At 32.3% G+C, this 12,411-nt stretch overlaps 1 long non-coding RNA gene across 1 annotated transcript; it reads right to left on the reverse strand.

Moving 5' to 3' along the window:
• Positions 1-4,294: 4,294 nt before the first annotated feature.
• Positions 4,295-10,101, reverse strand: LOC129233263 (uncharacterized). Its single transcript, XR_008581445.1, has 3 exons — positions 9,901-10,101; positions 7,686-7,770; positions 4,295-4,463 (listed from the first exon to the last, which is right to left on the reverse strand). It is a non-coding gene; the product is annotated as an uncharacterized LOC129233263 (long non-coding RNA).
• Positions 10,102-12,411: the final 2,310 nt, after the last annotated feature.

Here is a 12,411-nt window from a genome sequence, read left to right on the forward strand (position 1 = left end):
AAAAACGACACATAATTTTTATCATGAATTTATTCGAAAATATTTCAGGGTACGATATTTTTTGTGGCGTATCATTTGTCTCTTCGTTTTTTTGAAAAATTACAAAAATAAAATCATACAATATTTTGGAAAAACTACAGGGCATTTTTTTAGAATGGCATAAAATGAAGTGAACAAAAAATGGACTTAATATTAGAGTTCAGTTTTTCGTTATTTTGGTTTTACTACAACATTTCTAGGTGTACGATCACTTTTGAGAGCCACTGCATTTGTCGAAACTTCAAGCGGCTGGCCAGGGTTCTAAAAATGCTTTAATTACCAAACATTTTTTACACGAATATTAGATGCCAATGCACAACTCTTCCCACCACAAACAATTTAAAAAAAAAAAAATCTTTTAAAATGTCAATTTTTACATTTTTGGCGAAACTTCAAAGGGCTGGCGGGAAATCTAAATATCTTTTGATTTCTAAAAAAAAAAAAAAAATACGAGAATTTGATGCCAATACACAACTTTTCCTACTACAGGCGATTTCGATTTTCAAAAAACGTTAAAAAGGACCCACCCTACTGTGTAACCAAGGCAAATTTTATCGGAAAGCAGTAAACTACATGCCCACACATATGAAAACAATTTAGTTTCCAACGCCGGGGGGAGGGCGATCCACCCAGACCCATAAATGAAGGTCCTTCTGATACCTTAATAATGCTAGATTGAAGTTGTTACTTGTTTTTACTTCGATACGCAGAAAAATCTGGTATTTTTTACCATCTTGCATTATTCATATCGCGTGTATTCTTTCGTTCACGTTGAGAACAGAAACGGCATCAGTCCGTTCTGCACTGAGCGAAATTTGGGCCCCTAAATAAAGCGCTTTATTTAACAAGGATTTCCCTTCCACACAACTCGGTTTTCTCTGCATAAAAATATCGTAAACCCCAGTGAACTCCATTTCGCTAAAAATGACTCATGCCGTTAATCGATTCAGTTCTAGTAAGCATATTAAAAATAACCCCTTATTTGTTCTTGTTTTGTACATTTTGTTGCTCTAGTGCTCAATTACTGGTGAATCATCCTACTGTCATGGGCAAGTAACTACATTTTAAAAAAAAGTTTTTTTAATTTTTTTTCATCAATTGTACGTTAGCTTTATTGTGCAAACTTGCTTATTTGGTTTTCGATGAATGAAAAGCGCGGGAAAAGTCTGATTTCAACGTTTACCCATTGTAAGTATTCAATTCAAAGCGCTTTTCTTTAAATATCACAAACTCATTTCCACAGATACTGCCGCTTTCGTGCCCGCGGCAGAATCTTAATCTCCATTAGTCTGTTAATTACAATGGACCTTACTGGATATTTTTCTTGTTCCAGTAACGAAACCATCTTTTATAGACACAATTTTCTAGAATTTAAAGTATTTTCTTATTTGAGAAGAAAAATTCCAGAAATTGCGCAACACTTACTTGGGCAGGTAAACAGCAGTATCGATGATTCGTTTTCACAATTTTTCATCTATTTTCCTATAAGTTTATTGAACTAACTTGCTTTTTTTTTACTTTCCACCAAAACAAAAAGCATGAGCAAAGAGTTAAGTTGTTGACATTTCACTCGTGTTTGTAGGGAATCAAAAGTAAGTTACTTCAAATATCTCACTCATTTACGATGATAGTCTTTTACCTTCCCACCGAAGTAACAGTATAATTGGCATGGTTTAACTTTCCTTCCTTTCTTTGCGAGAAATCACGCATCACAGACACTCTTGGGTCTGAAACAGATTCGTTGTTTTAAAGTTGATTCAATAAGCATTTCATGAATATAATTTGGTGAAAACTTTTTATTTGAGAAACAGAAAAAAAAAAAGGAAGCAGAGTGTTTCAATATATTTCGTGGGGAAGTGTCGCGTTCATAAATGATGCATTCAGTTCAAGACGGGGTAAATTCAAAGTGGAATTGATCAACCATTAACTTCAGTTTCAAATGCCTCGTATATTATTATTTGTTCTAAGTGCCACAGCCTGAATTACCTCACTTTTCTTTTTCGATCAAATTTTGCTACCTTACCTCCAGTATATTTCCTCTTGCGTGTTGTTGAGTTTTATAAATATCGAAAACTAAATTATCATGACTATAACCCTGATATACTTCACAATTTTGTATAGAACCGTTACCCTTTAAAAAACATCTCATTTATAATGAAATAATAAAATTTAAATCGCTTTTGAAAATTTTTGACTGAACTCTCAATATCCTAAAATGGCACCATCATGAAACTCAATCAAAACTGTTAAACGAAGGAATGATAACTCCAAATTCATTACATTTATTTTTTTCCGCGTATAATGCAAGATTTTGTCCACTTGCGAATAAGGTTTGTTTTGAAAGCAGAGTTGACAAACTCTGCGGTAAATCTTCCTCGACACATTTTTGGTTTTCTAAATCATTCTAACTCTAAATCCTTGTTTCGAATCCTAATACGGGTGAATATACGGTGTTTGAATTCCATAAGCGTATAGAAAATTTTGAGGTAAAACGAATAGCGTTATTGTTATCGTATGAATAATAAAGAATATTGGGTTTTGTTTGGCCCACGTAGTCAATACTTGCTGTTTCAATTTAGCATTAAAATCTGAAAATAGTTATTAGTGTACATTCCTATAGCTGCCTTTTTTCTACGTTTTATACAAACACGTTCAACGTTCCTTTTTAAATAAACTAGCGCGATGGTTTTTACCTCACTGTTAGAAATTTCATCGTAAAATTACGGTGAAATAACCGGCAGCAGTGTGTCCGTCTGATTAACCGTAAAGTTTACGGTTAGGGTTGATACTTCACATTTACGGGTTCAAAACCATTTTCAACTAAAATGGTTAAAAAACCGTAAACATGTAATTTTACGGTTTCTAACCGTATACAGCTAGTACGGTGAAAAACCGTAAAAAACCACAATTTACGGTTTTGTAACCATATTCAAAAAATACGGAGAAAAACCGTAAATACAACATTTTACGGGTTTGTAACCATATTCCACTAGTACGTCAAAAAAACCGTAAGATACCACAACGTAACATTTTACGTTTTTTTTTTTTTTTTGACTTATCTCGGGCATGTTTAGCAATGCTAAACAACCCCCATGAATCCAAATATCTGCAAAAAATCCAAGAACAAAATATGGTTTTGTTACCATATAGGACTAGTATGTTGATGGACCGTAACTATACCACTTTACGGTATTGTGACCACATATGATTAGCACGTGGAAAAACTCTTAATGAAACACTTTTTGTAACCATTTAAAATGTGCACAGGCACCTAATTACTAGTATTCACAGTAATTTAACCCATTTGGTCAGGTTTTATAGTATGTTAATTAAATGAATGGATCTCTTTAGTCTATAAATTATAAATACAGGTAAGAAATTAATTCAAGAGAGAGAGAGAGAGAGTTTCCTTTTAGAATTAAGGCTTACCATTTCAACTGTAACAGTTACGGAATATTAAAAATAAAGGCATTAATTAAGGGAATATTTTAATTGACTTCAATTTTTTAAAAATCAATAAGTAAAAACCCAATAGATACACTACGCAGTACTTACATGTTGTTACACAATGTACAAGATTGATTATCAGTATTTTTTAATGTATAATTAGAGCTGTGGTTATATTCAATAAAAAGTGATTGAAATATGCACTAAAACTATGAAAATATGCAGCAAAAATGAAAAAACAAGCAATATTTTAAAAAATGCCCAGAAAACTTGTTACTTCTGAACTAAAACGATTGGATCTTTCCAATCATTCACACAAAAAATGGTAAGCAATGGTTCTTCAAGGTCGGCTTCTATGAGACATGGCGAAACAAAAATTACTTCTTAAATTTTTTTTCAAAGATAAAAAAGGACCTAAAATCAAGTAAAAAACCCAGCAATAAACATTTATGCATTCAAGTGCAGTAACATGAAAAGAAAAAAAAAAAAGCAAGAATCTGCAATTGCATATGCATTTGAATGTACTACTATGGGAAGGTATACCTGCAGAAATGATTTTTTGAGCTATGAAAAAATAATTTTTGAATTCCATACCAGCATTAGGGAAATGCTGAAATTTTACATTTTACTCAAGCTCTATTTTTCGAGTTCCAACCAAATAAGCAAGCTTGTACAAAAAAAAAAAAAAAAACTTAAGTACAGTAGATGACAATAATGTAAAATTTGCTGGTACTGAGTTTTACCTCCCAAATGACAATTTAATCCAAGCTCTCTATTATTGAAAATATTTTAAACACAGAAAAAATAAGAAACCTTACGTGGAGATCTTGTTTATTTTAGAATTTGAGCAATACAAAATAATTCACAAATACATATATACAACATAACAAATGTATTACAAATCGCAACGTTTACAAATAATAAAAATCATCTTTTATGTCTTGGACCCAGGCATTGGATTTATTTCCACAAAGCACCTGAAACATAGATTAAAATTAGCCATGTAAAACACAAGCCTAATTTTATGGTATTCTGAAACTACAAAATCAGTTTCTGTTAACATTAAATTAAATGCAACAGCAAAATCACTTTTCATCTTTTCCAATATTTACCTCAATACACAATAGAACATACTGGTTCGTTAGGAAGAACGTAGCAAATTAAATATGCTTTCTTAAGGCATAACTTACAAGTTAAAATACATCTGCAGCATTATTAAAAAATTCAGTTGTATTTAAAGCACATTAAAGCTAATCAAATAAAGTGCATTCATTATATGTACAGTTTCACTCTCTTAATATGAAATCACGGCAAAAATGAACGTTTTATTCGTTAAGTTTGGTTCGCTATTTAATTACAATGAAAATTTCACGCATAATGCATAATTGCAAGTCTCGGCTAAGACGAACAAAAATTCCTGACCTCTTACTAAAAACGTTTGTGGTTGAATACTGTAGTATCCTTTTCTAGAAATTATTCATTACTTCGTTTGGTAGTAGAAGTCCCATCGTGTATCAAGAAAATATAGATTATTTTGCATAGAAAATACAGTCCGTACATTTGTTGACCCGCAGAAATTGCAATTTATACGGAGATAAAATTGTTCATCTTCCATTGCGGATTACAACCTATTCTGTGATTTTCGATACCATCTTCCTTTTTCAATATTTTCCAAATATATTCAGAAATAAATATCTCGTTTCTTATAAATGAATGTGCTAAATGTACAATTCGTGCAGCAATATTTTTTAAATGTAGAGCAGCATTTCTTCATGTTTTTTTCCCCCCACAGAATCACTCATTCACAGTAGTTACGAATAACTGCTAATACAAACGAATTCATAGCTTTTTGATACTTCATATTAACCGAGTTCAACTGTATATACAAAAAAAAAAGTTTGCTATGCAATTTTTTTCTGAGAAAAATAATAAAGCCTCAGACTTTATTTTTCACCTTGCTTGCAAAAAATAATTTTAAAAATTGGAAAATATACTAAATAGAACAAATAAAAATTAATAAAATTTCCTCTTAACTATTCATCAAAAAAAAAAAAAATCCTATAACAGATCTTTTATTCTGCTAAAAAAAACAAAGCCCTCACTTTGTGAAATTTAAATACTAACCTTACGACAAACTTTTTTGTCCTTTGTTTGAAGAGTATACAACTGTAACTGACACCATTAATTTCTCTTTTAAGTCCACAAGGATATTCTATAAAATGCCCAATAACTTCAAATGACAAAGCAAGAAAAATCTCGAATAATTTATGAAGTAATTTCATTTCAGATCCTTAACTTTGTTACCAAGACTTTTTAAGCCATTGAAAAAAGCTCTCTCTCACTCCCCCCTCCCCCCCCCAAACCCCGACATTTTTGAAAACAACATTTAAACAGTGATCCAACTTTTTCCCAATGGTTTTAAAACTTGGATTTTGAATTTTTAAAACTGATTTTACATATTCAAATTTTTGGCATTATTTGCAACAATATATAAAAGTAACATTAATCACTATAAAAACAAAATTGCTACTTGGATAGAATGTTATTAGATTTATGTTATTAGATTTATATAATATCCTAAAGAGTTAGCCTATTCAATTGAAGAATTATTTTTAGTTTTACCTTGAATGATTTTTTTCAAATGTAAAAATAACTGTTAAACTTTTTAATGCAAAAAAAAAAAAAAAAAAAAAAATTGCAAACTCGTGGTTAAAGTTAAATTGGCTTTGTCACAGATATAATTCAAATTACGGATGCACCGAAGATTCAGTTTGGTCGATTGTACTTTAATATTCAGCAACGGAATACTGAAAAAATTTAATATTTGACAAATGGAGACCAAAAACATATTTTTTGAAACAATGAATGAAAATTATAGTATGCAAATTCTTATTAATAGTAGTATTATCACACTGAAAGTAAATTTAATGCAAGAGAAAATACTAAGCTCAAGTTGTATTGCTTTTTCAATTTTTCTTAAATCTTATCACACACCTCATTAACCTTACCAAGGACGTGCCCAGAAATTTTGGGGCCCGTCACAAATGATTTTTTCTGGCCCTCCTCCATATTGTTTACTCTTATGTCCCCTACACATATTTCATCCCCCTTTTAAAAAATCTCAGGCACCCTTCATGCTCAGGCTAACAGGTGTTTCTCCCTCTCCTCCCCCTGTGCATGCCCCTGAACCTTACTCTATTACTAAATCCATAAAATACACCGCCAGCTCAGTCATTCCATTTGCGGACTGCAGTTTCGTGCTGATTAGCACTCATCAGCCCAGAATAGGAAGGGACTGAGCTGGAGATGGAAAACCCCCTTAAGGAAGCCGAGAGTGCCAAACACTTCTTTTATATGAGCTACCAGTTTGTTTGGCACTCTCGGCTCTCTTAAGTTGTTTTCCACCTCTAGCGCAGTCACTTCCTAATCTGGGCTCATGAGTGCTAATAAGCACGAAACTACAACCCTCGAATGGAATGACTGAGCTGGTGGTGTATTTTATGTATTTCTGCCTTAGCTCTGGCTCTAGGGCAGTAATTTACTGAAAATTACTAAATAATTTAAAAACAAAACAATAACCAGAAAAATAACTCAGAATATTAAGTTTTTATAAAAATGTTAAAATAACATTTTAACTATATTCAGTTGATACTCAGTATACTGCCTATTCGGCAGATAAACCAGATATTTGATTCGGCTAATTATTTCAGTATTCTACCATCAAATAGCAAACAAATGTAAATATATGACAATTGGTAAACAAACACATCTTTCTCTATGGAATGAAGGAAAGTTACAGCAGTTGAAAACCATAGCCAAACTACTATTATCAAATTCAAAGTAATTTTTCTGTAATAGAAAAGCCTCAAATGTTAAATTAAAATTTTATTTTTGCTTTTTAATTTTGCTTAAATTTTACGGCACATTACATCAACCCTACTATCAAACTCATTTAAATATGAAACAGTAACCAGAAAAAAAAAACTTCATAATATTAAGTGTTTAAAAATATATAATTTCAAAAATTAATCAAATAGGTGATTAATAATATATAACAACGAAACACTTGGATATTAACTTTTCAATATTTTAATTCAAAGATTAATAATACCAAATTTTTAGGCATTCTACAAGATTGTCAAACAGATATCCAGAAAGAGACTAATTGGAAACAAAAAATAAATGAAAATACTTAGTACCTCTTAAAGTTTGCAAATGCATCATTGATGAGTTTTTCCCAATGCCATCAACTGTCCACAAATTCTGAGGATCTTACACGGATGTCTATTAGGTGAAAAGAAAAACACTAGTAAGTCACATAAGGATTAAAAACATACTTTAATTATTTATATCATAAGCATATTTTTCATAATTTTAAAATGCTTCATCTGTTTGTAATACAAATACAAAAGAAAAATTAGATAGCAAAACTGATTTTTAATAATTCTTTTTTTTTTTTAATTACTTTTTTAACTGTGCATACACAGCTCTCATGGCATTGCTCGGAGTCATGAGATTTTGAAAATTATAGGACATTAATTATAAGTATTTAGTTTTTTACACTTACTTTCTCATAAAGTATGGGGGAATGGGGGCCCATCAACCAAACTGACAAGGGGACCCCCCTTTAACTCTTGGCGACCCTGCCTGCAGACAAGCCGAATATTCTGTTCGGCCAATTACTTAAAAACAACAGAGCCTCGTAATTTGAAGATGCTTAAAAGCAATTACTGCTAAAATGAAATACATTTGACGACGTAATTGCTCTTCTGTTTGCTGTTGATTGTTATTTGGATCAGTGATGTTCCTACCAATTTTTCTGAGGGTATACTCCCAGTAATCCATTACACACAAAATGAGTAAGCGTTACATAAATAATATGTCACAATATGAAAATTTTTGAAGCTTGAGATTGGGAAGTATTTATGAAATGGACGAAGTTATTTATGAAACGAACGAACTCTTTTATGCGAGTTTTTTAATGTGGTCCCTATCCACCACAAAAAGAGGTTAGGATGTATTTATCAATTTATACTCATCTTAAAAGGGTAAATATTTTTCAGTGTTATTAACTTATAACTGCGTTGGTTTTTGCAATGGGAACGACAAAAGAAATTAGAGTTAGTGGAAATGTTTTGACAAAATATAAATGCCCCCCCCCCCCCCATTGTTGGCCAAAAAAAATATGAATTTATATCTTACGTCAATAATTGTACTTACCAGTGTTTCTGCTTGCAGTTGCATTAATTCTAAATTTTTTCATTTCAAATTAAATTTGGAATTTAATTTGCAATTGCAGGTGAAACGCATTGAGGCATTTAGAAAGAAACACCTTCCCCATAATTTGCCTTATGGAAAGATATTCATTAACTTTGGATGTTTTAGCATTTCGCTAAAGCTTTTTTTTTCACATTTTAGCTTTTTTGCTAAAAAGTTTTGAACTCGGCTTAAACTCTAGTTCTGACTTAATTTATTCGAAAATTTTCTCTGCAAAAATATTGGGAAAGCTAAACAATATTATTCGATTAAGCTGGGAACTTGAACACTTGCGTCTAAGTGGAAATATTTGGTTCCGGGAGGATTTTTAAAATTCGTATAAGTGGGGGTTTTAGTTTATCCGTTGCCTAATAACTTATTTCTTAAATCTTACGACACATAACATTAACCTTACTCTTACTTACTCATTTACACATAAAACAGAAAAAGTAAAAAAATAAGACATCATGACATTAAGTGGTCATAAATATGAAAAGTCAGCTTATTACTGATTTTTCATACTTCAAATATCTAAAAGTTGATTTACAATATAATAAATACTGCTAAAAAGCAATCTAATTTAATTAATCACAGTGATCCAAGTTTAATAATAGTCATGGTGCAGAAACATTTGGTTTCCTGCAAGATTTATTTACATAACATTACCGTGATTGTACGCTGTAAAATCATACATCTGAAGCAGTAGATTTTCAAATAAATAAAGGAATTTAAATTTGTGCAGAATTGCAGATAAACTAACCAAATTCGACACATATCATACTACATGCAATATGGAAGACAATTTTCAACCGTATACGATTGTAATTCTAGGCCAAATAATCAGTATTTCGCAAAATATGGTACAATTCCTAAAAGATAATTGTTTTTTGCAACTTGAACAGTATTTTCCCTGGAAGGGATAATAAACTCAGGGAAATAGAGAGGGAAGAGTCGAAGTTTCAAATTTACTACTGTAAATGCATTCAACATTCAACATTGCTTACGTATATGTATAATCTAAAGTAAGAAAAGAATAGGTGCAGTGGCACTCATTGATATGTTATAAGTGCGTTTCAGCTCTTAAAATAAGTGTTAGTAGAGATAACATTAAGTACACAACAAATAACTAAAAATCTAATAAATGAAAAATGTATTTACCTTTCCAATAGAGGCCGCCATGTTTGCTATCATCACCCTCGCTTTTCCATTTCCGGAAGATGGCGTTGCGCGCGCTGAATTCCTATTGGCTGTCAGTCGATCCGATTGGCTAAACTTTACGGTGAAATAACCGCTTTCTCAAAATACGGTGAAAATACTGTTTTTCTTTCGATTAATGGTTTGAAAACCATCTTTTTTATGGTTATTTGACTGTTGAGGCTGAATACGGTAAAATGACAATAAAATAAACTGTTATTTAACCATTTTTTCAGTGAAATTTTTAACAGTGCTTAGTCATGAGCCTGAATAAATATCAAAACATATTTTACCGAAAAACATCGTAAAAATATTTATCTACATACAAAAAAAAAATCTCCCCTGCACCTAATTATGTTACCCTCACTTGGCGAGATTCAAGGACTCGAATGTAGCATTAGAATTTCTAAAAGATGTCTTTGACCGCGAATAACCAGCGTAATGCAGACTAAAGTTAAAAGTAAGCTAATGGGGTTGAGCGAAATTCCAATAATATTGCATCCATTCTCTTTGCACTACTACAACGCGTGCTTGTGCCAATCGCTTCAGAAGTACATATTTTTAAATTTTATCGTTACCTAAATGTACGTTTGTACAATGTTTATTGAGTGTAGACACTACGGATAACATTTAAGTTCTGGTAAAAAGAACGTGTTTTTGTATGTTTTGTGTGAATTCGCGAGTTCCCTGGCCTCGCGCTTCTTGACAATTTCAAATCCGATAGTGCCGCCCCTTGAACGCACATTTTTCCCCTGTACCTGTAAAGCTCAAAAATCTTCAAACATCATTTAAGCTTCGTATTCGCAAATGAAAAACTATTTACATTTAGTAAAACAATGAATGTTAAACTAAACAGGAAATTTTTCTTGGGGAACACAAAAAAATAATTTATCGTATATTCACCCATACAACGAATTGCATTTTCTCTTTTTGCAGTTGAACCGCATTTTAAGGCCAGCATTCGGCTGACTTTTGCGCGTCTAGATCACCCTCCCCCGTATCTGCATTGCGAGACATATGTGGAGTTGATCCTTGTTTCTATGAAAATAATGAATTACATTTACTTAATTCAGTAAAGCGTTCATTCTGTTTATCAGTGAATTCACCATTGTGTGAAACCATTGTTCCTTTCCCTAAATTTACATCTGTGTTGCTCTCGTAAATGTTCCAGTTTTAACCACAAAATCTGGTTTCAAATCGAATTTCCGCATAAAATCCGCACGTAAAATGCAAGATGCTTGCATGTTTCTTTTAATTAAAAAATGCGACGTTATTTTAACGCCCCTTATTTCCACTTCCAATGTTTTTCGACTTTCTAATTTACATGCAATTCCACTTTCCATCTAGGGATGCCTACTTACGCGACTTAAACGTTATTTGATATACTTAAACGTTATTTGATTGTAAACGTTGGTTGATCCAGAAGGTATCTTGTTTACCAACTGTTTATTTTGTGATGGTGGCGTGGATGGATATTTTGCTTCAGGGGGGGGGGGGATAAATAACACTTAAGCATACAGATTTTCTTTACATCTGAAACGAAATTCATCAAATACTGATGGAGGATCAGCGAACAACTCGTACTAGAAGTTTTTAGCAATTTGTTGTTCCATCTTTTTTACTGTTTATACTATTCGGTGTAAAAGATGGCTTGGGCTTACACATGTCTACAGATAGTAACTACACTCGTAACAGAAGCTAGAGACATAACTGCATACCTCTTTTACAAAGAATTGCAACTCAATTTTTTGCCTTCCATATCCTTTTATGTTACTACCACAACGTTAAAGGTCACATCACAACTCACCTTATTATCAGCGACACGACCAGTATCCGCGAGCAACACAACTACCAACTTGAGTCAATACCCATAGAGAGGGAAGAGCAGTATTTAGCATTCTACTGTTGTATTGCTCATTGCTACATCAAGACTTCTTTTATTGTTGAATCAGTACAGGTTCTGGACCACCTAAATTTGTCACTGCGTTGGATCGTTGGGTGACATATTTATCAATTTTTAAAAAAATGCATAATGTACTCGAAAGTTTCAGATAGTGTTGCAAGTATATGTTCCCATGTTTAGCATAATTCACATAACCGGCTGCTTAAAAGAGAGGCGGCTAGGTGTTTGCAAAAGTTAACCCCCCCACCGACTTGGAGGGTGCAGAATTGCAGCATTGCCCGTGTCACTGTTGGCAATTTGGGTTTATTCCCCCTTACGGTAATGGCAAAAGATTAAAGAAAAGTTGAAGTAAATTAAGAAGAAGTAGGTAAACTGCAGTCAATTTGGACTATTTTTTTTATGTTGCACAGGGATTTTGTTTTAGATATCATCCCAGCGCTCTAAACAGTTTAATAACTCTAGTCACAGCTAAATTGGTTACTGAGCTTGCTTAGATCTTTTAGAATTATTCTTCTGACATTACTATATCATTGTGTGGCATTTTGTACTTTGGAAAAGTTTTAAATCGGTGA

The sequence above is a fragment of the Uloborus diversus genome, unplaced genomic scaffold (genome assembly GCF_026930045.1).
Source record: "Uloborus diversus isolate 005 unplaced genomic scaffold, Udiv.v.3.1 scaffold_302, whole genome shotgun sequence".
NCBI lineage: Eukaryota > Metazoa > Arthropoda > Arachnida > Araneae > Uloboridae > Uloborus > Uloborus diversus.